Source organism: Salmo salar, chromosome 04 (genome assembly GCF_965601325.2).
Source record: "Salmo salar chromosome 04, fSalSal1, whole genome shotgun sequence".
NCBI lineage: Eukaryota > Metazoa > Chordata > Actinopteri > Salmoniformes > Salmonidae > Salmo > Salmo salar.
The window spans coordinates 40,476,987-40,502,766 of record NC_138294.1 but is presented as its reverse complement, the minus strand read 5'-3'; positions in this window follow the sequence as shown (position 1 = coordinate 40,502,766).

Below are 25,780 nucleotides of genomic sequence, written 5' to 3'. Positions count from 1 at the left end.
GTTCAGGTGTGGCCAATTAGTGGGTGCGCCCAACACACCTGAACAGACTTAACAAGATAGAGAATAGAGGGACTTTTGTTGACTTTGAGAAAGGAACGTATATGGTTTTAAATAATATTCTTAGAATGTTCTTGTGACATTACAAAAGTTGTGGCTTTTATGGAAAGTTTTCTTCATGTTCTGAGAACAGAATATTATATTTTAATACGTAGAATTTCATTTTTTAGAACATTGCCAAGAACTAACAAAAAAGACACCCATACCTCTCCCTGACCCAGTCTGTAATGTTTCAAGCAGACCACCATAGTCCCTTTGTCCAAGAAGGCCAAGGTAACCTGTCTAAATGTCTATCACCTTGTAGCACTCACATCTGTAGCCATTAAATGCTTTGAAAGGCTCGTCATGGCTCACATCAACCCTATCATCCTAGACGACTTGGACCCAATCTCTCCGCACTGCCTTTTCCCACCTGGACAAGAGGAACACCTGCGTGAGAATGTTGTTCATTGACTATAGCTCAGGTTTCAACACCATAGTGCCCTCCAAGCTCATCACTAAGCTCAGGGCCCTGGGACTGAACACCCTCTGCAACTAGATCCTACACTTCCTGATGGACCACCCCCAGGTGGTGAGGGTAGGCAACAACACATCTGCGCCACTGACCCTCAACACAGGGGACCCGTGTGACCGCGCATGACTTCAAAACCATCATTAAGTTCTTACGACACGATGATGAGACTGGCTATGAATCAAAATCCAATCAAAATGCATTTGTCACGTGCCGAACAAAACGGGTGTACACGTCACTGTGAAATGCTTAATTACGAGCCCTTTCCCAATATGGCAGAGTTAAAAATTAAGAAAATATGATCAAATATATATTTTGTAATAAATAGTAACACAATAAAATAACAATAACAAGGCTATATACAAAGAGTACCGGTACCGAGTCAATGTGCAGGGGTACGAGGTAGTTGAGTTAATTGAGGTAATACAGTGCATTCGGAAAGTATTCAGACCCCTTGACTTTTTCCACATTTTGTTACGTTACAGCCTTATTCTAAAATGCATTCAATTGTTTTTTCCCCTCATCAATCTACACACAATACCCCATTATGACAAAGCAAAAACAGTTTTCTAGAAATGTATACAAATGTATTAAAAATAAATAAATAACTGAAATATCACATTTACATAAGTATTCAGACCCTTTACTAAGTACTTTGTTGAAGCACCTTTGGCAGTGATTACAGCCTCAAGTCTTCTTGGGTATGATACTACAAGCTTAGCATAACTGTATTTGGGGAGTTTCTCCCATTCTTCTCTGCAGATCCTCTTAAGTGCTGTCAGATTGGATCGAGAGCGTCGCTGCACAGCTATTTTTAGGATTTGTTAGAGATGTTCAAATCAGGTTTAAGTCCAGGCTCTAGCTGGGCCACTTAAGGTCATTCAGAGACTTGTCCTGAAGCCACTCATGTGTTATCTTGGCTGTGCGCTTAGAGTCATTGTTGGAAGGTGAACCTCGTCCTAGTCTGAGGTCCTGAGCGCTATGAAGCAGATTTTCATCAAGGATCTCTCTGTACTTTGCTCTGTTCATCTTTCCCGAGTCTCCCAGTCCCTGCCGCTAAAAAACATCCCCACAGCATGATGCTGCCACCACCATCCTTCACCGTATGGACGGTACCAGGTTTTCTCCAGATGTGATGTTCAGGCCATAGAGTTTAATCTTGGTATCATCAGACCATATAATCTTGTTTCTCATGGTCTGAGAGTCCTTTAGGTGCCTTTTGGCAAACTCCAAGTGGGCTGTCATATGCCTTTTACTGAGGAGTGGCTTCTGTCTGGCCACTCTACCATAAAGGCCTGATTGGTGCAGTGCTGCAGAGATGGTTGTCCTTCTGGAACACTCTCCCATCTCCACAGAGGAACTCTGTCAGAGTGACCATCGGGTTTTTGGTCACCTCCCTGACCAAGGCCCTTCTCCCCTGATCAGTTTTTATTTTAATTTAAACTAGGCAAGTCAGTTAAGAACAAATTCTTATTTACAATTGACGGCCTAGGAACAGTGGGCTAACAGCCTTGTTCAGGGGCAGATCGACAGATTTTTACCTTGTCAGCTCAGGGATTCGATCTAGCAACCTTTCAGTTACTGGCCCAACGCTCTAACCACTAGGCTACCTGTCAGATTAGCTGGGCAGCCAGCTCTAGGAAAAGTATTGGTGGTTCCAAACTTCTTCAATTTAAGAATGATAGAAACCTCTGTGTTCTTGGGGACCTTCAATGCTGCATAATTTTTTGGGTGCCATTCCCTAGATCTGTGCCTCGACACAATCCTGTCTCGGAGCTCTATGGACAATTCCTTCCACCTCATGGCTTGGTTTTTGCTCTGACACGCACTGTCAAATGTGGGACCTTATATAGACAGGTGTGTGCCTTTCCAAATCATGTCCAATCAATTGAATTTACCACAGGTGGACTCCAATCAAGTTGTAGAAACATCTCAAGGATGATCATTGGATCAGGATGCACCTGATCTCAATTTCAAGTCTCATAGCAAAGGGTCTGAGTACTTATGCAAAGAAGGTATTTCTGTTTTTATTTTTAATACACTTGCAAAAATGTCTGATAACCAGTTGTCGCTTTGTCATTATGGGGTATTGTGTGTTGATTGCTGAGGATTTTGTTTTATTTAATCCATTTTAGAATAAGGCCGTAATGTAACAAAATGTGGAAACAGTCAAGGGATCAGAATACGTTCTGAAGGCACTGTACATGTATTTAGGGGTAAAAGTGACTAGGCAATCAGGATAGATAATAAGCAGTGTAGCAGCAACATATGTGAAGAGGTTGACAGTGTGTGTGTGTGTGTGTTGCATCAAAACGCAAGTGTGTGTGTGTGTGTGTGTGTGTGTGTGTGTGTGTGTGTGTGTGTGTGTGTTGGCATGTCAGTGTAGTAAGAGTGAGTATGTGAGTCCAGTGAGTGTGCATAAAGCCAGTGCAAGAATGTCAGTGCAACAAAAAAAGTGGGTTAAAGCAAATAGTCTGGGTAGCCATTTGATTAAGTGCTCAGTAGTCTTAAGGCTTGGGGGTAGAAGTTGTTCAGTAGCCTTTTTAGCAGGTCGCTGACTATTCAGTCTGAGGGTAGAAACTATTGGCCAGTCATTCAGTTTTTGCCATGATGATTCTGTAATGCCCGCATCTGAGTGATTGAATCGGGAAGAACAGGGCATGGCTTGGGTGGCTGGGGTCCCTGATTTTCTTCTGGTCTTCCTGCGACACCTGGTGTTTTAGGTGTCCTGTAGGGCAGGCAGTGTGCACCAATGGTGTGTTTGGCTGCACGTATCACCCTCTGAAGAGCCTTGGGGTCTGTGGCGGTGGAGTTGCCGTACCAGGCTGTGATGCAGCCCGACAGTATGCTCTCGATGGAAGCTCCTGTAGAACACTGTGAGGGCACTCTGGGACAGGCAAAGTTTCTCGCTGTCATGATTTCTTCACTACCATGTCCATGTGGGTAGACCGTTTCAGCTTCTCTGAGATGTGTAGGCCGAGGAATTTGAATTAATTGACCGTCTCCAGGGTGGCTCCATTGACAAATTTTATCCATCTTAGAATAATGCTGTAATTTAACAAAATGTGGAAAATGTCAAGGGGTCTGAATACTTTCCGAATGCACCATAGGTCGATAATTATCCAGCTGGGACGGTTCTCCACCTTCACACAGCTGCATGATATACGCTGTTTCCAGATTTTTGTAATCACGTTACATTATAATGATACATTTAAAAAATGAGTAAGAGGGGCAGCAATGATGTCTGCTCCAATTTTTTCCACATACGGATTCAACTCATTCGGGCCAGCGACTTTCTTAGTATCGATTGATTTCAATGCCTTTTACAACTATGGATTGCACAATATCTGTGAAGTTAAAAGGATAGTCCATGGTCCTTTTGTAGCAGGGTTGTCGGGTAGGCCTAGACCTGTACACTTTATAACCAGCCAGGCCAATACTCTGGTTGGAAACAGATATGGAAACCCATGTCTCAGACAAAACTAAAACATCAGGATCTGCAGTTTGGAGCCACATTTTGGGAACCAAGCTTCTCACATTTATGTGCATAAGTCCAAGCCCAACCCTGTCATTGTTTGGGGTCGGAAGTTCTGCCATAGCCACTGGCTCCGGGTTTGGATGGATGTTTCCTGACACCAAGAGCAGTACAATAATAAAAAACCTTGATTTACCTCAAAATACTGTAAATACAGGACAGCACAATCACAGATTTAAGAAATACCAAGGCTTGTAAATGAGAACGTTTGTCACAGTATGATCAAAAATGTTTTACTACAGACAAAGCCCACTGGAAAAGAAAAGCTGCTGCACTCTCACTTAAACTGGGGTCACTGGGCAACCCAGGAGTGATCAGTGGAGACTGTCCCTGATAACTGACACTGTGCAAATGATGATACCCTAGGTAGGTAGCAATTAGAACGAGTTGCAAATAGACCCATTTTAAACAATTAGAAATCGACAATATAAAAAAGGGGTGTCACGTCCTGACCTTAGAAGCTTTTATTTTCTATGGTAGAGTAGGTCAGGACGTGATGGGGTTGTGTCTAGTTTAGATTTCTATGTTGTCATGTTCTTGTTTCTGTATTTCTATGTTTTTTGGGGGGTGGAATGATCTCCAATTAGAGGCAGCTGGTCATCGTTGTCTCTAATTGGAGATCATACTTAAGTAGTTGTTTTTCCCACCTGGGTTTGTGGGAGATTGTATTTTGAGTAGTGTATGTTGCACCTCTTCGTCACGGTTTGTTGTTTTGGTTATGAGTGTATTTGTATGTCGGGCATAATTTCACGGTTGAAATAAAATGTGGAACGATACACACGCTGCGCTTTGGTCCCATTCTTCAGACAGCCGTGACAGAATCTCCCACCACCAAAGGACCAAGCAGCGAGGTCAGGACAAATGGACATGGGAGGAAATCCTGGACGGGAAAGGACCCTGGAGGCAGGCCGGGAAGTATCGCCATCCGAAGGAGGAGATTAAAGCAGCGAGAGCAGAGCGGCGACGATACGAGGAACTAGCACGGCAACGACGGAAGCACGAGAGACAGCCCCAATAATTTTTTGGGGGGTCGGCACACGGGTTGGTCGGCGAAGCCGAGGGGTGAATCTGAGAGCGAAGAGGAATATTGAGAGAGACTGAGCAAGGAGTACTGCGAGATAGTGGAAGGGGTGATGAGAGTGAGCTGTTGGTTTAGCGTAGTATGTACGGCATTTTCCCTGAGGAGCATGTTAGGCATTCAGATGCCACCTGAGTCAGCTCCCCGTACTCATCCCAAGAGGTGTGTTAAAGTTCCGGTACAAATGATGCTATACACACCATGTCTCCAGTGCACATTCACAGCCCAGTACGTCCTGTGCCAACTCTCCGTACTAACCGTGGGGAGTGTGTGATCTGTCAGGCACCATGTTTTGCGGTGATACACACGGTGTCTCCAGTGCGCATTCACAGCCCAGTGTGTCCTGTGCCAGCGCCCCGCACTTGCCGGGCTAAAGTGAGCATCCAGCCAGGACGGATTGTGCCAGCCCTAAGCTCCAGACCTCCAGTACGCCTCTACAGCCCAGTACGACCTGTTACTGCTCCTCGCACTCGCCCTGAAGTGCGTGTCACCAGTCTGGGGCCACCTGTCCCGGCACCACGCGCTAGGCCTTCAGTGAGTCTCTCCAGTTCGGTGTGTCCTGTTCCTGCTCCCCGCACTAGCCCTGAGGTGCGTGTCCCCAGTCTGGTACCTCCACAACCAGCCCCACGCATCAGGCTTCGGCCATGGATCATCACTGGAGGCTCCGGGCCATGGATCATCACTGGAGGCTCCGGGCCAAGGATCATCACTGGAGGCTTCGTGCCATGGATCATCACTGGAGGCTTCTTACGTGGAGCCGGAACAGGTCTCACCGAACTGGGGACTGTCGCCGGAAGCTCTGGACTGGGAACTGTCGCCGGAGGCCTGATGCGTGGGGCTGGCACAGGTGGCGCCAGACTGGTAACACGCACCTCAGGGCGAGTACGGAGAGCAGGAACAGGACACACCGGGCTGGAGAGACTCACTGGAGGCCGGGTGCGTGGAGCAGGTACAAGTGGCGCCAGACTGGTAACAAGCACCTCAGGGCGAGTACGGGGAGCTGACTCAGGAGGCACCAAACTGATATGTTCCTTTGGGAAAAATCTGTGCATCCTCCACCAACTCAACAACTCTCCCATATCTCTCTTCTCCTGGATTGGCTTTGGTTCCCACCTCGGCTCCGCCGACTGCTCCATGTGCCCCCCCAAAAAAATGTTCTTGGGGTTTCTGTGGCCTTCCTTCCCGACTTCGTAGCTGTCCCTCCTTCACTGCTTCCGCCTGCTTCCCTGGCAGGCTCTTGTCTCCTGCCACTATTCCTACCAAAGTCCAGGATATACTCCTCCTAATCTCCTCAAAAGTTCACTGGTCCATACCACGCTGCTTGGTCATCTTGTGGTGGGAGATTCTGTCCCGGTTGTCGTAGGAAGGAGCGGACCAAAGTGCAGCGTGTTTGTTGTTCCACATTTTATTTTCACTGTGAAACTATGCAATACATATAAATAAACAGAATAACAAAACAACAAACCGTGACACAGAGGTGAAACATACACTAACTCAAAGACAATCTCCCACAAACCCAGGTGGGAAAAAACCCTACTTAAGTATGATCTCCAATTAGAGACAACGAGGACCAGCTGCCTCTAATTGGAGATCATCCCAAACAAAACCCAACATAGAAATACAATACTAGAACATAACATAGAAAAACTAAACTAGAAAAGCCCCCTGTCACACCCTGACCTACTCTACCATAGAAAATAACAGCTTTCTATGGTCAGGATATGACAAGATCTTTATGTCTTTCAGAGTTATTTCGGGAAAACGGGAACTCGTTAAATAAACTTTTTCCATGGTGCCAGAGATTACTACTTAACTAATTATTATATAGTTAATTTGTGTAATAATTAAACATAGTTAATTGATTTAAAAAAAATTACAGTCAAACAATAATGACAGCCAAAGACACGACAGTAGCCATCCTTTGCCTTGATGACAGCTTTGCACACTCTTGCAATTCTCTCAACCAGCTTCACCTGGAACAGTCTTGAAGGAGTTCCCACATATGCTGAGCACTTGTTGGCTGTTTTTACTTCACTCTGCAGTCCAACTCATCCCAAAGCATCTCAATTGGATTGATGTCAGGTGATTGTGGAGGCCAGGTCATCTGATGCAGTACTCCATCACTCTCTTTCTTCGTCAAATAGTCCTTACACAGCCTGGAGGTTTCTTGGGTCATAGTCCTTTTGAAAAACAAATGTACCTACTCCGCCTCTCACACAGACACGCGGTTGGAACCAAAAATCTCAAATTTGGACTCAGTCCAAAGGACAGATTTCCACCAGTCTAATGTACATTGCTCGTATTTCTTGGCCCAAGCAAGTCTCTTCTTATTATTGGTGTCCTTTAGTAGTGGTTTCTTTGCAGCAATTCGACCATGAAGGCCTGATTCACGCAGTCTCCTCTGAACAGTTGATGTTGAGATGTGTCTGTTACCTGAACTCTGTGAAGAATTTATTTGGGCTGCAATTTCTGAGGCTTGTAACTCTAATGAACGTATCCTCTGCAGCAGAGGTAACTCTGGCTCTTCCTTTCCTGTGGCGGTTCTCATGAGAGCGAGTTTCATCATAGCGCTTGATGATTTTTGCGACTGCACTTTCATAACTTTCAAAGTTCTTGAAATTTTCCGGATTGACTGACCTTCATGTCTTAAAGTTATGATGGACTGTCGTTTCTCTTTGCTTATTTGAGCTGTTCTTGACATAATATGGACTTGGTCTTTTACCAAATAGGGCTATCTTCTGTATGCTACCCCTTCCTTGTCACAACACAACTGATTGGCTCAAATGCATTAAGAAGGAAAGAATTCCACAAATTAACTTTTAACAAGGCACACCTGCTAATTGAAATGCATTCCAGGTGACTACCTCATGAAGCTGATTGAGAGAATGCAAGGAGTGTGCAAAGCTGTCACCATGGCAAAGGGTGGCTACTTTGAAGAATCTCATATAAAATATATTTTCAATTGTTTAACACTTTTTTGCTCACTACATGATTCCATATGTGTTATTTCATTTTATAAATGATCCCTGCACAATACAAAACAATCACATACAACAGGCAAGTATATATAACTATAGACACATTAAATACACAGTAAGATACAAAACACAGTCAACTAAAACAACTTCTTCATTATAAAAATCCTCTGTCGGCTGTCTGAATTGCCCAATGGACTTCAAGGCATCCAACTGAAATGTCTTTTGGAGAATATTCCAAACATAGGTAAATCGGCCTTTAATTTCCTTGCACCCTAACTCTATAGACACCAAAGGAGTCTCCAAAGTTAACCACACCTGTGAATGGGTTTGATAACTTGTAATATGAAATCTTAACTGTGATGTTAGGTAAGTTGGAAGCATATGGCGCAGGGCTTCGTAAGCAAAAAAAGTATAATGAGGTGATCTACCTTACTTTAAAGAGGTCCAGCAACCTTTGGTAAAGAATGCAGTGATGAGTAATAAAACTGTCTCCTGTGATAAAACGATGGGAGCTATGATAAACAGTATCCAGTGGCAGATGCATATTGATAAATAGTATCACCATAATCAAGAACAGGTTGAAAGGTTGACTGCACAATCTGTTCTCTGCTGACTAGAGAGGCAAGATCTGTTTCTATAAAAAAAGCTCACTTTAAATATTAGCTTCTTAAACGTTAAATCGTTGTCAATCCAAATACCAAGGTATTTGTATGCGGGACTTGTTCGATTATAGAACCATCCGATGAGTGAAGATGTAATCCTGAGACAATCTTACGAGAAATTGAAAACAGCATGTATTTAGTTTTGCCCATACTAAGCACAAGTTTTAAATCAGTAAGGGCTTCCTGTACAGCTACAAAATTGGTCTGCAGCCTTGTCGGCCACAATAATACTCCCCAGAAGAAGCAGTCCTCCATAGGAATTAATGAATTCCATAGTATTACAATTAAATGTTTCAAGGACAAAATTACACATATTTTAAGTATGTTGTTGTTGTTAGGACAGAAACATTAGTATTCTAAAAAATATATACTTTAAGGGAAATCTTTTAATTATTTTTTTAATTTTCATGTTTAGTTCATGTAATATAACTTATAAATATGCATACTATTTTTTTATGTCAATTGACGAACCAGTGAGTCAATCTAAGCTACATAATACAAAAATCCCCATCAAAATCCGTCAGTTTAAGCTAGAGATATCTGTTTTTGCATGCGTCTCAATATACCACATCCACCAATGTCAAGCTTCTGCATCTGCGGTGAAAGGTGGCAGAGCTAGAGCGGTGTTTGTCAGACCATGAGACATCCCTTAAAAATCAGCCTTCTCATGATTACATCTGTAGCGTCAGAATGGTTTGACCTACACACTATTATGACCACTCTATGGAAAGGGGAGACTCTCACAAACACGATGGTCTCCCTTTTGCTCCACAAGTGTCAGGGGACTTGCCTGAAGTGTAACGGTTGTTGTCGGGGATAGAGGACCAAAACGCAGCAGGAACGTGGATGCTCATCTTGTTATTTATTTTAAAATAAAGAGAACACCAAAATAACAAAAACGAAGAACTCACGAACAACAAAACAGTCTTGTCATGCTCACACAGGCAAAACAAGAAACAATCTCCCACAACACTACACCAAACAATTACCCATATATAGGACTCTCAATCAGAGGCAATGAGAAAGCACCTGCCTCCAATTGAGAGTCCAACCCCCCATTAACCAACACATAGAAATACCACAAACCAGAAAGAACATAGAAATACAAAACATAGAACATAACCCAAAACCCGGAAATAATAAATCTAACACCCTACTACATAAACCATCACCCCGAAACACAAACAAAATACCCTCTGCCACGTCCTGACCAAACTGCAACAACAAATAACCCTTATACTGGTCAGGACGTGACATGAAGTCTGTACAGTTGATGTGGCAACTTCTGTTTGTAGCCTCCGGACCGTTTGGGCTACAAACTAATGTGACCCCACTGTGGAAAGTTGTCACGGTTGTCGTAGGAATGAGCAGACCAAAGTGCAGCGTGTGTGTCATTCCACATTTTATTTATACTGTGAAACTATGCAATACATAAATAAACTAAATGAAAAAAATCAACAAACCTTGACGCAGAGGTAAAACATACACTACTTAAAATTTATCTCTCACAAACCCAGGTGAAAAAAAACCCCTACTTAAGTATGATCTCCAATTAGAGACAACGAGGACCAGCTGCCTCTAATTGGAGATCATCCCAAACAAAACCAACATAGAAATACAAAACTAGAACATGAACATAGAAAAACACCTCCTGTCACGCCCTGACCTACTCTACCATAGAAAATAACATCTTACTATGGTCAGGACGTGACAAAAGGGGAGATTCTCACGAACACGATGGTATTCTTTGTTTAGCTCTGGAACTCATCTGAAGGTAACCGCGACCGGTTTTAAAAAAAATAATGGATTTATGAAGGTCGTTTTGTGTCTACGCAAAAGATGAGTTAAATATGTGTTAAAAACATATATATATTTATTGAGCTTTCATATATCTCCTATATCCTCAAAACCTTGTTTCTTAAGATTTATTCTTTGTCTGTCTTTTTTTGCAATTTATGAATGTGTTATTCAATACATTTCTCTGGGCTATTGTAATAAAGGCAAAATTCTATGTTTTATCAACATCTAGTGTATATATAAATCATTGTTCAAAGGTTGGGTCGGTGGGGGGGGCTGGGGGCTACTGTGTCCAGTCAGATACATTTTGAACCAACCTCTTTAATTGGTGTCATTTATCAGCTATACACATTCCTTGGCATTTTAATGAGAACATAGTTCACCCATAAGAGCACTGTAAGTGACAAAACCTCTCCTTTCGCCACAATCTGCATTCAAGTTTCTCAGCCAACTAGCGAAGTACCCTTCTTAGCCAACTGTAACAAATAAGGGAACAGTAATTTTTTTGTATGTGATCAAAATAAACCTTGTTCCTCATTTAAAGGGAAATGCTTACTCATAATATGATTAAAATGACATGATGCACACAAGATGATGTAATCAGAAACATTTACCTTCCTCTATCTTTTTTAGTACAAAACATAGAAACTAACCAGTTTCACATGCGTTGATGTTAGGGTAGTGCTGGAGATGACTAATATGAAGTTGAACATTTGTGAAATTCCCCTTTTGTGTGAGTGCTTCAGTTTCAAAGTGAGATGGCGTCTTAATACTGACTTAATACTGTATTCTCCAAGTGACGGTAACTGTTTAGGTTGCTGTTGTTAGTCTTCACTCATCTTGGGATTTTTCTCTGCTCTCATTTGCCTCTAAATAACTTTCCCATATCTTAAATAGCCTTTTATCTATAACTTATTGGTTGTTCTTCACACATGAAATTAAGCATTAGGACAACATGATGTTTAGTGAGTAAACCTCAACAGTCAACACTTGCAATGGATGTGATCCCTTTGTTTATTGAATGGATGGGATTCTTTATGGGAAAAGAGACCTCTGGGAGTTTTGTGGAAATAATCTGATTCAGAGGGGATTTCCAGAGAGATGTTACAACTAAAATAGGCTCCACCGAGGACCAATAACGGGAAAATATGTATCATTATTGTTCATATTATTTTTAAGGATCATATTTTTTGGCATCATATTGACTCAAAGGAAATGTCAAATGTTTCCATATCATCAGAAACTGTGAAGACATTCCTAGTTGTTTCCCTGCTGGACCTCCAAACTCGCCATGCACTGATGTTCCTATTGCCCTTAAATAAGGCATTATGTGAAATATTGGCTTATTCTTAGAAAACAAGTATAAGTTTCCTTTACTAAGTTAAAGCATTATGTGAAATATTGGCACATTCCCTTTGATGATTGGTTGGTTTTTCGCTGCATGCTCATCTTGTTAACCACATGTTCAGGTATCCTTCACTGTGTTGTGTTTGTGTGTGTGAGTGCGTGCGTGCGTGTGTGTGTACAAATTCAGTCAGTTTCCTGGTTGTGATTGTTCACTGGCATGTCAGGATAGTTCAAGTCTCAACACGTCCATGTCCAATCTTTTTACAGCCTTGTGGCCTGATTATAGTGCTATGTCTGGTGAGAGAAACTTCAATGAGTAAGCCACTGATTTTGTACAGTATTGAGGGTTATGGTTTAGTTACTCAGTTACGATTGAGTGAGTGTGTCCATCACAGACACTTCCAGACCAATGTGCTTCAGGGGCTGTCAGCTTCCCAACCCATGTGTCATATCTTCATGCTGAAGCACTGCACTTAGCAGAGGTCCATAGATCACAACAGATGTCACTAATGGTGCCTTGCTACTGTTTTAGCTGAGAAATATGTCTGGGTGTCTCCTCTCCTTTCATTCTTTCATCACTCCAGATGCTCTGATGCACAGCATCTTGTGGTGGTTAATGTGTAGTACCTTATTTTTCTCCCATAAAGAAGCAATTATGAATATATTGTTGAATGAATCAGAAAGAAAAAAAAACTCTGTTTGGTCTATATTTTCAATGAGAGTTATAAATCGTAAGTATTTGAGCCTGTCAGAATTAATTAAACTGTAATAACAGTCTTATTACAAGCTTTGAAAAAAAAAATCTCCCAATGTCTTAACAGTTTACCTAATCTTTTCTCCTCAGAGTGATGCATTCTGGTCCGTCAGTGCAGCACTATCCCAGATTACAGCTGTCAGGTTCTGAACACAAAGTAAAATATTACTGATTCCAAATGTTTAGCCCTGCGCTGCACAACAGTTAACTTCCAATCCTTTGTGTTGCCAATCACACCCAAAGCACTCATCTCTCTCTGCTGAGCAATGGGATGGGATTGTAATGTTTCCCTTGGGTCCCAGGGGTGTAGGTTGGATTACTGTATTTCGAGAGGAGGGGTGATTCACATAGAGGACTGGTTTCCTAGAGGGTGTTGCAGTTTTCCTGTTTTGATGACTTTCACTGCCAAGCCATGGAAACGTGAGGCTGGCAGTGAGTTAGCAGCAATGCTTTGGGGTTGCTGTGATGTTGCTGTGAGGGTGACTTCACTGTTCAGTTCAGTTGTAAGTCCTTTGAGTTAGTCCTCTGGGCTAACTCGGATATGAGTGATGCACACATTCTCACACACACACATTCTCACACACACACATCAGGCCATAACACAACATAATGGTGGAGTGATTCAATGCTCCGTCAGCCAAAAGCTTAGTTTTCAAACATGATTTTCTGAAGGAGAATCAGATCTATGCCTGGAAATGATGACAGTAAACTGTTTTGGTGAACATGATCACAGTGAACGATAAATCCTTCATCAGAGACAAACCAAGTGCACTTCCCACAAACACACTAGAGTCTGCCCATGAGAGTCTATAACATGCATTGAAAGATGTACATTGAATGTAAAGAGTGTGTAGGGGTGTGACCTGGTTATACTGTATGTCGGCCTACATGGTTGGGTACCACTGTTGCCATGTTGACAAAACCAAAAGGCAGCAACGTTTATACTACTGGATATCTTTCAAAATGATCTGTTGATTGATGAGAATAGAACACGAAATGAAAACTAAAGAGTGGGCTTACACCTGTCATGACGCATGGATATGAGTAGAACATAGATGAAAAGGTATTCATGGTTTGACATTGTGCTCAACAAACTCATATTGTGGTTGCTATAGAAACAAGGAAGGGCAAATACAGTGTAGCCGCTAGGTTATTTTATGACTATGCTTTGATTGACTGGAAGTGTTTTCAGTCATTGTTCTGATTGTCTCCAGATTCCATCAGAGGTTGACTTTAGTGGCCCATTGATAGCTAATGATTTGAGTGAGCTTTATTGGCCCAGTGTTACTTGAAACAGTCTTTACTTCTGACTGTGACATCATGAAAGAGCTGAGGTGGGATGTGGGAGTAGTAAGTGGATCATGGTCGTCTCCCAGTGAAAACAGATCTTTCTGGGACGTCAGTCGTTGTGCTTGAGTCTTCTCACTTCAAACACATCATCACTAAACCTATACTCTTACATGGCTTCGTCGCATATTGCCATGTCATGTTGTTGTCACACCATGGCCGAGAGTTCAGTACCATAGATCCTACTAGACCACCCTAGGTTTAGACCAAGAGCATAGGGAGCTCTGAATATCATTAAAAAATATATATATTTGTCACATGCGCCAAATACAACAGGTGACCTTACGGTGAAATGCTTATTTACAAGCCCTTGTAAGTAATAACAAATAATTAAAGAGCAGCAGTAAAATAACAGTAGTGAGGCTATATACAGGGGGTCACGGTATAGAGTCAATGTGCGGGGCCACAGGTTAGTCGAGGTAATTGAGGTAATATGTACATGTAGGTAGAGTTAGTGACTATGCATAGATAATAAACAGAGTAGCAGCAGCAGAGGGTGAGGGGACTGTAGAACCAGGGTCTGTAGTGACCTCTGTGCCAATCAGGAGGCTGTATATAACGAGGCTATATACAGGGGGTACCGGTACCGAGTCAATGTGTGGGGGTACAGGTTAGTCGAGGTAATTTGTACATGTACAGTTGAAGTCGGAAGTTTACATCCCCTTTAGCCAAATACATTTAAATTCCGTTTTTCACAATTCCTGATATTTAATCCTAGTACAAATACCCTGTCTTAGGTCAGTTAGGATCACTACTTTATTTTAAGAATGTGAAATATCAGAATAATAGTAGAGAGAATGATTTATTTCAGCTTTTATTTCTTTCATCACATTCCCAGTGGGTCAGAAGTTTACATACACTCAATTAGTATTTGGTAGCATTGCCATTAAATTGTTTAACTTGGGTCAAACGTGTCGGGTAGCCTTCCACAAGCTTCATACAATAAGTTGGGTGAATTTTGGCCCATTCCTCCTGACAGAGCTGGTGTAACTGAATCATGTTTGTAGGCCTCCTTGCTCGCACAAGCTTTTTCAGTTCTGCCCACAGATTTTCTATAGGGCTTTGTGATGGCCACTCCAATACCTTGACTTTGTTGTCCTTAAGCCATTTTGCCACAACTTTGGAAGTATGCTTGGGGTCATTATCTATTTGGAAGACCCATTTGCGACCAAGCTTTAACTTCCTGACTGATGTCTTGAGATGTTGCTTCAATATATCCACATAATTCTCCTCCCTCATGATGCCATCAATTTTGTGAAGTGCAACAGTCCCTCCTGCAGCAAAGCACCCCCACAACATGATGCTGCTACCCCTGTGCTTCACGGTTGGGATGGTGTTCTTGGGCTTGCAAGCCTCCCCCATTTCCTCCAAACATAACGATGGTCATTATGGCCAAACAGTTCTATTTTTATTTAACCTGTATGGGATAGGGGGCAGTATTTTCACGGCCGGATAAAAAACGTACCCGATTTAATCTGGTTACTACTCCTGCCCAGAAACTAGAATATGCATATAATAGATTTGGATAGAAAACACTCTAAAGTTTCTAAAACTGTTTGAATGATGTCTGTGAGTATAACAGAACTCATATGCCCGTCCGGAACTCCAATTTGAGCAGCAGCAGCTGAAAAATGAGCTCCTACAAATATTGAAATGTACATGGTTTTTAGAGTGAAGTACATCGGAAAAAAGCAAAAGAAAACTGCAAGACTGAAGAGGAGAAAAAAACAAGCAACAAACAAAGAAGATAGGCTTTTGAAAAATAACAATTTTTCATAAATTGTAGTTATCTTAGCTAGCTGAATTGTTTACCAGTTGCTAAGCAGTTGCTAGGGACTCTTTTGGAAGAAGCTAGCTAGCTAACGAAGAACAACAAAGAATATCTAGTTAACAGAAGAAAAGAAAGAGAAAATCAGGACAGAAGAAAAAGGATATCAAAGTGAAACAGTTCTCTAAAGACACGAGACAATAATACAAGAAACAACACTTCTGTAGCTTGTCAACTATGTGTCTGTCTATCCATGTTCTCTCCCCTCTGCACAGGCCATACAAACGCTTCACACCGCGTGGCCGCTGCCACTCTAACCTGGTGGTCCCAGCGCGCACGACCCACGTGGAGTTCCAGGTCTCCGGCAGCCTCTGGAACTGCCGGTCTGCAGCCAACAAGGCTGAGTTCATCTCAGCCTATGCTACCCTCCAGTCCCTAGACTTCCTGGCGCTGACGGAAACATGGATTACTACAGATAACACTGCTACTCCTACTGCTCTCTCTTCGTCTGCCCATGTGTTCTCGCATACCCCTAGAGCATCGAGCCAGCTGGGTGGTGGCACTGGAATCCTCATCTCTCCCAAGTGGACATTCTCTCTTTCTCCCCTGACCCATCTGTCTATCTCCTCATTTGAATTCCATGCTGTCACAGTTACCAGCCCTTTCAAGCTTAACATCCTTATCATTTATCGCCCTCCAGGTTCCCTTGGAGAGTTCATCAATGAGCTTGACGCCTTGATAAGTTCCTTTCCTGAAGATGGCTCACCTCTCACAGTTCTGGGTGACTTTAACCTCCCCACGTCTACCTTTGACTCATTCCTCTCTGCCTCCTTCTTTCCACTCGTCTCCTCTTTTGACCTCACCCTCTCACCTTCCCCCCCTACTCACAAGGCAGGCAATACGCTTGACCTCATCTTTACTTGATGCTGTTCTTCAACAAATCTCATTGCAACTCCCCTCAAAATCTCCGACCACTACCTTGTATCCTTTTCCCTCTTGCTCTCATCCAACACTTCTCACTCTGCCCCTACTCGGATGGTATTGCGCCGTCCCAACCTTCGCTCTCTCTCTCCCGCTACTCTCTCATCTTCCATCCTATCATCTCTTCCCTCTGCTCAAACCTTCTCCAACCTATCTCCTGATTCTGCCTCCTCAACCCTCCTCTCCTCCCTTTCTGCATCCTTTGATTTTCTCTGTCCCCTATCCTCCAGGCCGGCTCGGTCCTCCCCTCCTGCTCCGTGGCTCGACGACTCACTACGAGCTCACAGAACAGGGCTCCGGGCAGCCGAGCGGAAATGGAGGAAAACTCGCCTCCCTGCGGACCTGGCATCCTTTCACTCCCTCCTCTCTACATTCTCCTCTTCTGTCTCTGCTGCTAAAGCCACTTTCTACCACTCTAAATTCCAAGCATCTGCCTCTAACCCTAGGAAGCTCTTTGCTACCTTCTCCTCCCTCCTGAATCCTCCTCCCCCTCCCCCCCCTCCTCCTTCTCTGCGGATGACTTCGTCAACCATTTTGAAAAGAAGGTTGACGATATCCGATCCTCGTTTGCTAAGTCAAACGACACCGCTGGTCCTGCTCACACTGCCCTACCCTGTGCTTTGACCTCTTTCTCCCCTCTCTCTCCAGATGAAATCTCGCGTCTTGTGACGGCCGGCCGCCCAACAACCTGCCCACTTGACCCTATCCCCTCCTCTCTTCTCCAGACCATTTCCGGAGACCTTCTCCCCTCACCTCGCTCATCAACTCATCCTTGACCGCTGGCTACGTCCCTTCCGTCTTCAAGAGAGCGAGAGTTGCACCCCTTCTGAAAAAACCTACACTCGATCCCTCCGATGTCAACAACTACAGACCAGTATCCCTTCTTTCTTTTCTCTCCAAAACTCTTGAACGTGCCGTCCTTGGCCAGCTCTCCTGCTATCTCTCTCAGAATGACCTTCTTGATCCTAATCAGTCAGGTTTCAAGACTGGGCATTCAACTGAGACTGCTCTTCTCTGTGTCACGGAGGCTCTCCGCACTGCTAAAGCTAACTCTCTCTCCTCTGCTCTCATCCTTCTAGACCTATCTGCTGCCTTTGATACTGTGAACCATCAGATCCTCCTCTCCACCCTCTCCGAGTTGGGCATCTCCGGCGCGGCCCACGATTGGATTGCGTCCTACCTGACAGGTCGCTCCTACCAGGTGGCGTGGCGAGAATCTGTCTCCGCACCATGCGCTCTCACCACTGGTGTCCCCCAGGGCTCTGTTCTAGGCCCTCTCCTATTCTCACTATACACCAAGTCACTTGGCTCTGTCATATCCTCACATGGTCTCTCCTATCATTGCTATGCAGACGACACACAATTAATCTTCTCCTTTCCCCCTTCTGATAACCAGGCGGCGAATCGCATCTCTGCATGTCTGTCAGACATATCAGTGTGGATCACCACCTCAAGCTGAACCTCGGCAAGACGGAGCTGCTCTTCCTCCCGGGGAAGGACTGCCCGTTCCATGATCTCGCCATCACGGTTGACAACTCCCTTGTGTCCTCCTCCCAGAGTGCTAAGAACCTTGGCGTGATCCTGGACAACACCCTGTCGTTCTCCACTAACATCAAGGCGGTGACCCGATCCTGTAGGTTCATGCTCTACAACATTCGCAGAGTACGACCCTGCCTCACACAGGAAGCGGCGCAGGTCCTAATCCAAGCACTTGTCATCTCCCGTCTGGATTACTGCAACTCGCTGTTGGCTGGGCTCCCTGCCTGTGCCATTAAACCCCTACAACTCATCCAGAACGCCGCAGCCCGTCTGGTGTTCAACCTTCCCAAGTTCTCTCACGTCACCCCGCTCCTCCGCTCTCTCCACTGGCTTCCAGTTGAAGCTCGCATCCGCTACAAGACCATGGTGATTGCCTACGGAGCTGTGAAGGGAACGGCACCTCCATACCTTCAGGCTCTGATCAGGCCCTACACCCAAACAAGGGCACTGCGTTCATCCACCTCTGGCCTGCTGGCCCCCCTACCTCTGAGGAAGCACAGTTCCCGCTCAGCCCAGTCAAAACTGTTCGCTGCTCTGGCACCCCAATGGTGGAACAAGCTCCCTCACGACGCCAGGACAGCGGAGTCAATCACCACCTTCCGGAGACACCTGAAACCCCACCTCTTTAAGGAATACCTAGGATAGGATAAAGTAATCCTTCTAACCCCCCCCCCCCCCCCCTTAAAAGATTTAGATGCACTATTGTAAAGTGGTTGTTCCACTGGATATCATAAGGTGAATGCACCGATTTGTAAGTCGCTCTGGATAAGAGCGTCTGCTAAATGACTTAAATGTAAATGTAAATATATGGCAGGCCAAAACCTGAGAAGATTCCATACAGGAAGTGCCTTGTCTGACAATTTGTTCTCCTTCTGTGGCCTCTTTATCAAAAATACAGCATCTCTGCTGTAACGTGACATTTTCTAAGGCTTCCACTGGCTCTCAGAAGGCACCAGAAAGTGGAATGACGTCTCTGCAGTCTCTGGGCGAAAAACAGCAGGAGTTTTTGTGAGTGGTCAGGCAGGGAACAATGACAATGGAGATGCGCGTCCACGAGACGACTCCATGTTTTTCTTTCAGTCTTTGAATGAATACAACGTCGCCCGGTTGGAATATTATCGCTATTTTACGAGAAAAATAGCCTAAAAATTGATTTTAAACAGCGTTTGACATGGTTCGAAGTACGGTAATGGAATATTTTGAAATTCTTTGACATGAAATGCGCTCGCGCGTCAACCTTCAGATAGTGACTTCAACGCACGAACAAAGTGGAGGTATTTGGAACCAAAACAACATTTGTTGTTGAAGTAAAAGTCCTGGGAGTGCATTCTGACGAAGAACAGCAAAGGTAATCCAATTTTTCTTATAGTAAATCTGAGTTTGGTGAGGGCCAAACATGGTGGGTGTCAAATTAGCTAGCCATGATGGCCGGGCTATGTACTCAGAATATTGTAAAATGAGCTTTCACCGAATGTATAAAGGAGTTCTGTATCTATAATTCTTAAAATAATTGTTATGTATTTTGTCTACGTTTATCGTGAGTAATTTAGTAAATTCACCAGAAGTTTGCGATGGGTATGCTAGTTCTGAACATCACATGCTAATGTAAAAAGCTGTTTTTTTTATATAAATATTAACTTGATTGAACAAAACATGCATGTATTGTATAACAAACTGTCCTAGGCGTGCCATCTGATGAAGATCATCAAAGGTTAGTGCTGCATTTAGCTGTGGTTTTGGTTTTTGTGACGTATATGCATGCTTTGAAAATGGCTGTGTGATTATTTTTGGCAGGGTACTCTCCTGACATAATCTAATGTTTTGCTTTTGCTGTAAAGCCTTTTTGAAATCGGACAATGTGGTTAGATTAACGAGAGTCCTGTCTTTTAAATGGTGTATAATAGTCATATGTTTGAGAAATTGAAGTTATAGCATTTTTGAGGTATTTGTATTTCTCGCCACGCTCTACCATTGGATATTGGTGAGGCGTTCCGCTAGCGGAACGTCTATCCCTAACAGGTTTAATCAGACCAGAGGACATTTCTCCAAAAAGTACGATCTTTGTCCCCATGTCCAGTTGCAAACCGTAGTCTGGCTTTTTATGGTGGTTTTGGAGCAGTGGCGTCTTCCTTGCTGAGCGGCCTTTCAGGTTATGTCGATATAGGACTCGTTTTGCTGTGGATATAGATACTTTTGTACCTGTTTCCTCCAGCATCTTCAAAGTTATTTTCTGTTGTTCTGGGATTGATTTGCACTTTTCGCACCAAAGTACGTTCATCTCTAGGAGACAGAATGGGTCTCCTTCCTGAGCGGTATGATGGCTGAGTGTTCCCATGGTGTTTATACTTGCATACTATTGTTTGTACAGATGCACGTGGTACCTTCAGGCGTTTGGGAAATGCTTCCAAGGATGAAACAGACTTGTGGAGGTCTACAATTTTTTTCTGAGGTCTTGGCTGATTTCTTTAGATTTTCCCATGATGTCAAGCAAAGAGGCACTGAATTTGAATGTAGGCCTTGAAATACATCCACAGGTACACCTCCAATTGACTCAAATGATGTCAATTAGCCTATCAGAAGCTTCTAAAGCCATGAAATCATTTTCTGGAATTTTCCAAGCTGTTTAACCTCTTACATCTAGACGTTCCGCTAGCGGAACACCTGCTCCAATATCCAATGATAGGCGTGGCGAATTCCTCAAAAATACAAAAACTTCAATTTTTCAAACATATGACTATTTCACAGCATTTTAAAGACAAGACTCTCCTTTATCTAACCACACTGTCCGATTTCAAAAAGGCTTTACAGCGAAAGCAAAACATTAGATTATGTCAGCAGAGTACCAAGCCAGAAATAATCAGACACCCATTTTTCAAACTAGCATATAATGTCACAAAAACCCAGAAGACAGCTAAATGCAGCACTAACCTTTGATGATCTTCATCAGATGACACACCTAGGACATTATGTTATACAATACATGCATGTTTTGTTCAATCAAGTTCATATTTATATCAAAAAACAGCTTTTTACATTAGCATGTGACGTTCAGAACTAGCATACCCCCCCGCAAACTTCCGGGGAATTTGCTAACAATTTACTAAATTACTCACGATAAACGTTCACAAAAAGCATAACAATTATTTTAAGAATTATAGATACAGAACTCCTCTATGCACTCGATATGTCCGATTTTAAAATAGCTTTTTGGTGAAAGCACATTTTGCAATATTCTAAGTACATAGCCCAGCCATCACGGGCTAGCTAATTAGACACCCGGCAAGTTTAGCCTTCACCAAAATCAGATTTACTATTATAAAAGTTTGATTACCTATTGTTGTCTTCGTCAGAATGCACTCCCAGGACTGCTACTTCAATAACAAATGTTGGTTTGGTCCAAAATAATCCATCGTTATATATCCAAATAGAGGCGTTTTGTTCGTGCTTTCTGGACACTATCTATGGTAAATAAGGGTCGTGCGCATGGCGCATTTCGTGACAAAAGATTTCTAAATATTTCATTACCGTACTTCGAAGCATGTCAACCGCTGTTTAAAATCAATTTTTATGCCATTTTTCTCGTAAAAAAGCGATAATATTCAGACCTGGAATCTGTGTTTCGGTAAATAGAGGGAAAAACAGAAAGACGGGGGCGGCCAGTGCACGAGCCTAAGCCCTTTGTCCTCTGATAGACCACTTAGCAAAAGCGCTCGTGTGTTTCAGCCAGGGCGTTGAATTACGTCATTCAGCTTTTTCCCGGGCTCTGAGAGACCATGTGAGCCGTAGGAAGTGTCACGTTAGAGCAGAGATCCTTTGTAATGGATAGAGATGGCAAAGAAGTTCAAGAAATGGTCAGACAGGGTACTTCCTGTACAGAATCTTCTCACGTTTTGGCCTGCCAAATGAGTTCTGTTATACTCACAGACACCATTCAAACAGTTTTAGAAACTTTGGAGTGTTTTCTATCCAAAGCTAATAATTATATGCATATTCTAGTTTCTGGGCAGGACTAATAATCAGATTAAATCGGGTACGTTTTTTATCCAGCCGTGAAAATACTGCCCCCTAGCCATAACAGGTTAAGACGGGATGATGTGTGTTACATACCGGACGAAAACAAAGTGGAGCGAGCTTTCAGGTCGAGCGTCCCAACCACAACAGTACACTAGACTCGACCCTCGTTCTGTACAGCCATACTTCTTCATTACTCAAAAAAAAACATGAACCAATTTCTAAGACTGTTGACATCCAGTGGAAGCGATAGGAACAGCAAGCAAGTGCCTTAGAAATCTAGATCCACATAGAATACCCATTGAAAACACTGTCACCTCAACAAACAAAAAAATCCTGGATGGTTTTTCCTCTGAGTTTCGCCAGCCAAATAAGTTCTGTTATACTCACAGACATAATTTTAACAGTTTTCGAAACTTTAGAGTGTTTTCTTTCTAAATCTACCAATTATATGCATATCCTAGCTTCTGGGCCTGAGTAGCAAGCTGTTTACTTTGGGAACATTTTTCATCCAAAATTCCGAATGCTGCCCGATATCCTAAAAAAAGTTAAGTAATTTACACCACTGGGTACCAGTGAGGTTTTCCAGCTGTTGATAAGTCATTACCCGTATTCGGACGGAACTAATATTACTCAAAACCTTAGTTATGTAATTAATACCCTACCATGTGCGTTATTTCAAAGGACAATTCACAAGGGATACGTTTTTTCAACCTGCCCCCTGTAATTATTTTTTTTCTTCATTAAATTAATTGACTCTTGTGACGAAAGCATGGAGGTTTTTATTCTAGGCCTGTCTAGACCATAATCTACAATGATAACTTGTGCTTGGCTGACAAATGTATAGGTGTCCCCATATTTTTTAAATTGAGGAATTGTGATCTTAATCATTATTTTAGTGATCCAGGGTATTTTGCTGCTAAAGCAGTAGCTACTCTTCCTGGGGTACAGCAAAATTAAGGCAGTTTATACAATTTTTAAAACATTACAATACATTCACAGATTTCACACAATGTGTGCCCTCAGGCCCATACTCCGCCCCTACCACCAACCTACAATACTAAATCCATGTGTATGTATAGTGCGTATGTTATCGTGTGTGTGTGGGTGTATGCATGTGTCTGTGCCAATGTTTATGTTGCTTCACAGTCCCCGCTGTTCCATAAGGTGTTTTTTTAATCCGTTTTTTAAATACAATTTTACTGCTGGCATGGTTACATGATGTGGAATAGAGTTCCATGCAGTCATGGCTCTATGTAGTACTGTGTGCCTCCCATAGTCTGTTCTGGACTTGGGGACTGTGAAGAGACCTCTTGTGCCATGTCTTGTGGGGTATGCATGGGTGTTCGAGCTGTGTGCCGGTAGTTTAGACAGACAGCTTGGTGCATTCAACATGTCAATACCTCTCATAAATAGAATTAGCAATGAAGTCAATCTCTCCTCCACTTTCAGCCAAGAGTGATTGACATGCATATTATTAATATTAGCTCTCTGTGTACATCCAAGGGCCAGCCGTGCTGCCCAGTTTTGAGCTAATTGCAATTTTCCTAAGTCCTTTTTTGTTGCACCTGACCACATGACTGAACAGTAATCAAGGTGCAACAAAAATAGGGCCTGTAAGATCTGCCTTGTTGATAGTGTTGTTAAGGCAGAGCATCGTTTTATCATGGACAGACTTTTCCCCATCTTAGCTACTACTTGCATCAATATGTTTTGACCATGACAGTTTACAATCTAGGGTTACTCCTAGCAGTGTAAGTGCTGTGCTTGTTGAGTGTTCTTCCCTATAAGTATGCTGAAATTCTGTTGTCAATTTGTTTACTGTGAAATAGCACTGTATCTGGTCAAACACTATTTTTTCCAGAAGTTTACTAAGGGTTGGTAACAGGCTGATTGGTTGGCTATTTGAGCCAGTAAAGGGGGCTTTACTATTCTTGGGTAGCTGTGGCAAATAAGAGTGGCAATATCGTCTGCTATTATCCTTAGCTATTTTCCATCCAGATTGTCAGACCCCGGTGGCTTGTCATTGTTGATAGATAACAATAATTTTTTCAACTCTTCCACACTGACTTTACTTTATTCAAAAGTACAATTCTTATATTTCATAATTTGGTCCGATATACTTGGATGTGTAGTGTCGGCGTTTGTTGCTGGCATGTCATCCTTAAGTTTGCTTATCTTGCCAATGAAAAAGTCATTAAAGTAGTTTGCAATATCAGTGGGCTTTTTGATGAATGAGCCATCTGATTCAATGAATGAAGAAGCCGAGTTGGCTTTTTTCCCCAAAATGTCATTTAAGGTGCCCCAAAGCTTTTTACAATCTTCTTTATATAATTTCTTTGTTTCATAGTGTAGTTTATTTTTATTTTTATTTAGTTTTGTCACATGATTTCTTAATTGGCAGTACGTTTGCCAACCAGTTGGGCTACCAGACTTAACTGCCATATCTTTTGCCTCATCCCTCTCAAGCATACAATTTTTCAATTCCTCATCAATCGAAGGGGATTTAACAGTTTTTACAGTCATTTTCTTAATGGGTCCGATATGATTATGATACATGCTTATTAGTAACTGCAATAAGTCGTTTCATAAATGTGTCAAGTGCAGTGTCTGGTTGCTCCTCATTACACACCACAGACCAGCAAATATTCTTTACATCGTCAGCATATGAATCACTACAATACTTCTTGTATGACCTCGTATACACTATATTAGGCTCAGCCTTTTGAACTTTGGTTTTCCTAGATATGACTATTATATTGTGATCACTACATCCTATGAATTTGGATACTGCTTTAAAGCAAATATCTGCAACATTAGTAAAAATGTGATCAATACATGTTGATGATTTAATACCCGTGCTGTTTGTAACTTCCCTGGTAGGTTGACTGACAACCTGATCCAGGTGGCAGCCACTGGTTACAGTTTGATGTTTTTTCTTGAGTGGGCAGCTTGATGATAGCCAGTCAATATTTAACTCACCCAGAAAAGATACTTCTCTGTTGATATCACATACATGATCAAGCATTTCACACATATTATCCAGATACTGACTGTTAGCACTTGGTGGTCAATAGCAGCTTCCTACAAGAATGGGCTTCAGCTGAGGCAGATGAACCTGTAGCCATATTACTTCAACAGTATTTAACATTAGATCGTCTGTAAGCTTTACAGGAATGTGGTTCGGAATACAGACAGCAACACCACCTCTGTTGGCATTTGTCTTTTTTGTAGTTGTAACCATGTATTGCTACCACTGTATCAAAGGTATTATCAAAGTGAGTTTCAGAGATAGTCAGAATATGAATGTCATCTGTTACAAGCAAGTTATTAACTTCATGGATCTTGTTTTTTTTAGGCTACAAATGTTAATATGGGCTATGTGTAGCACTTGTCTGGGTTGCTTGATTGTTTT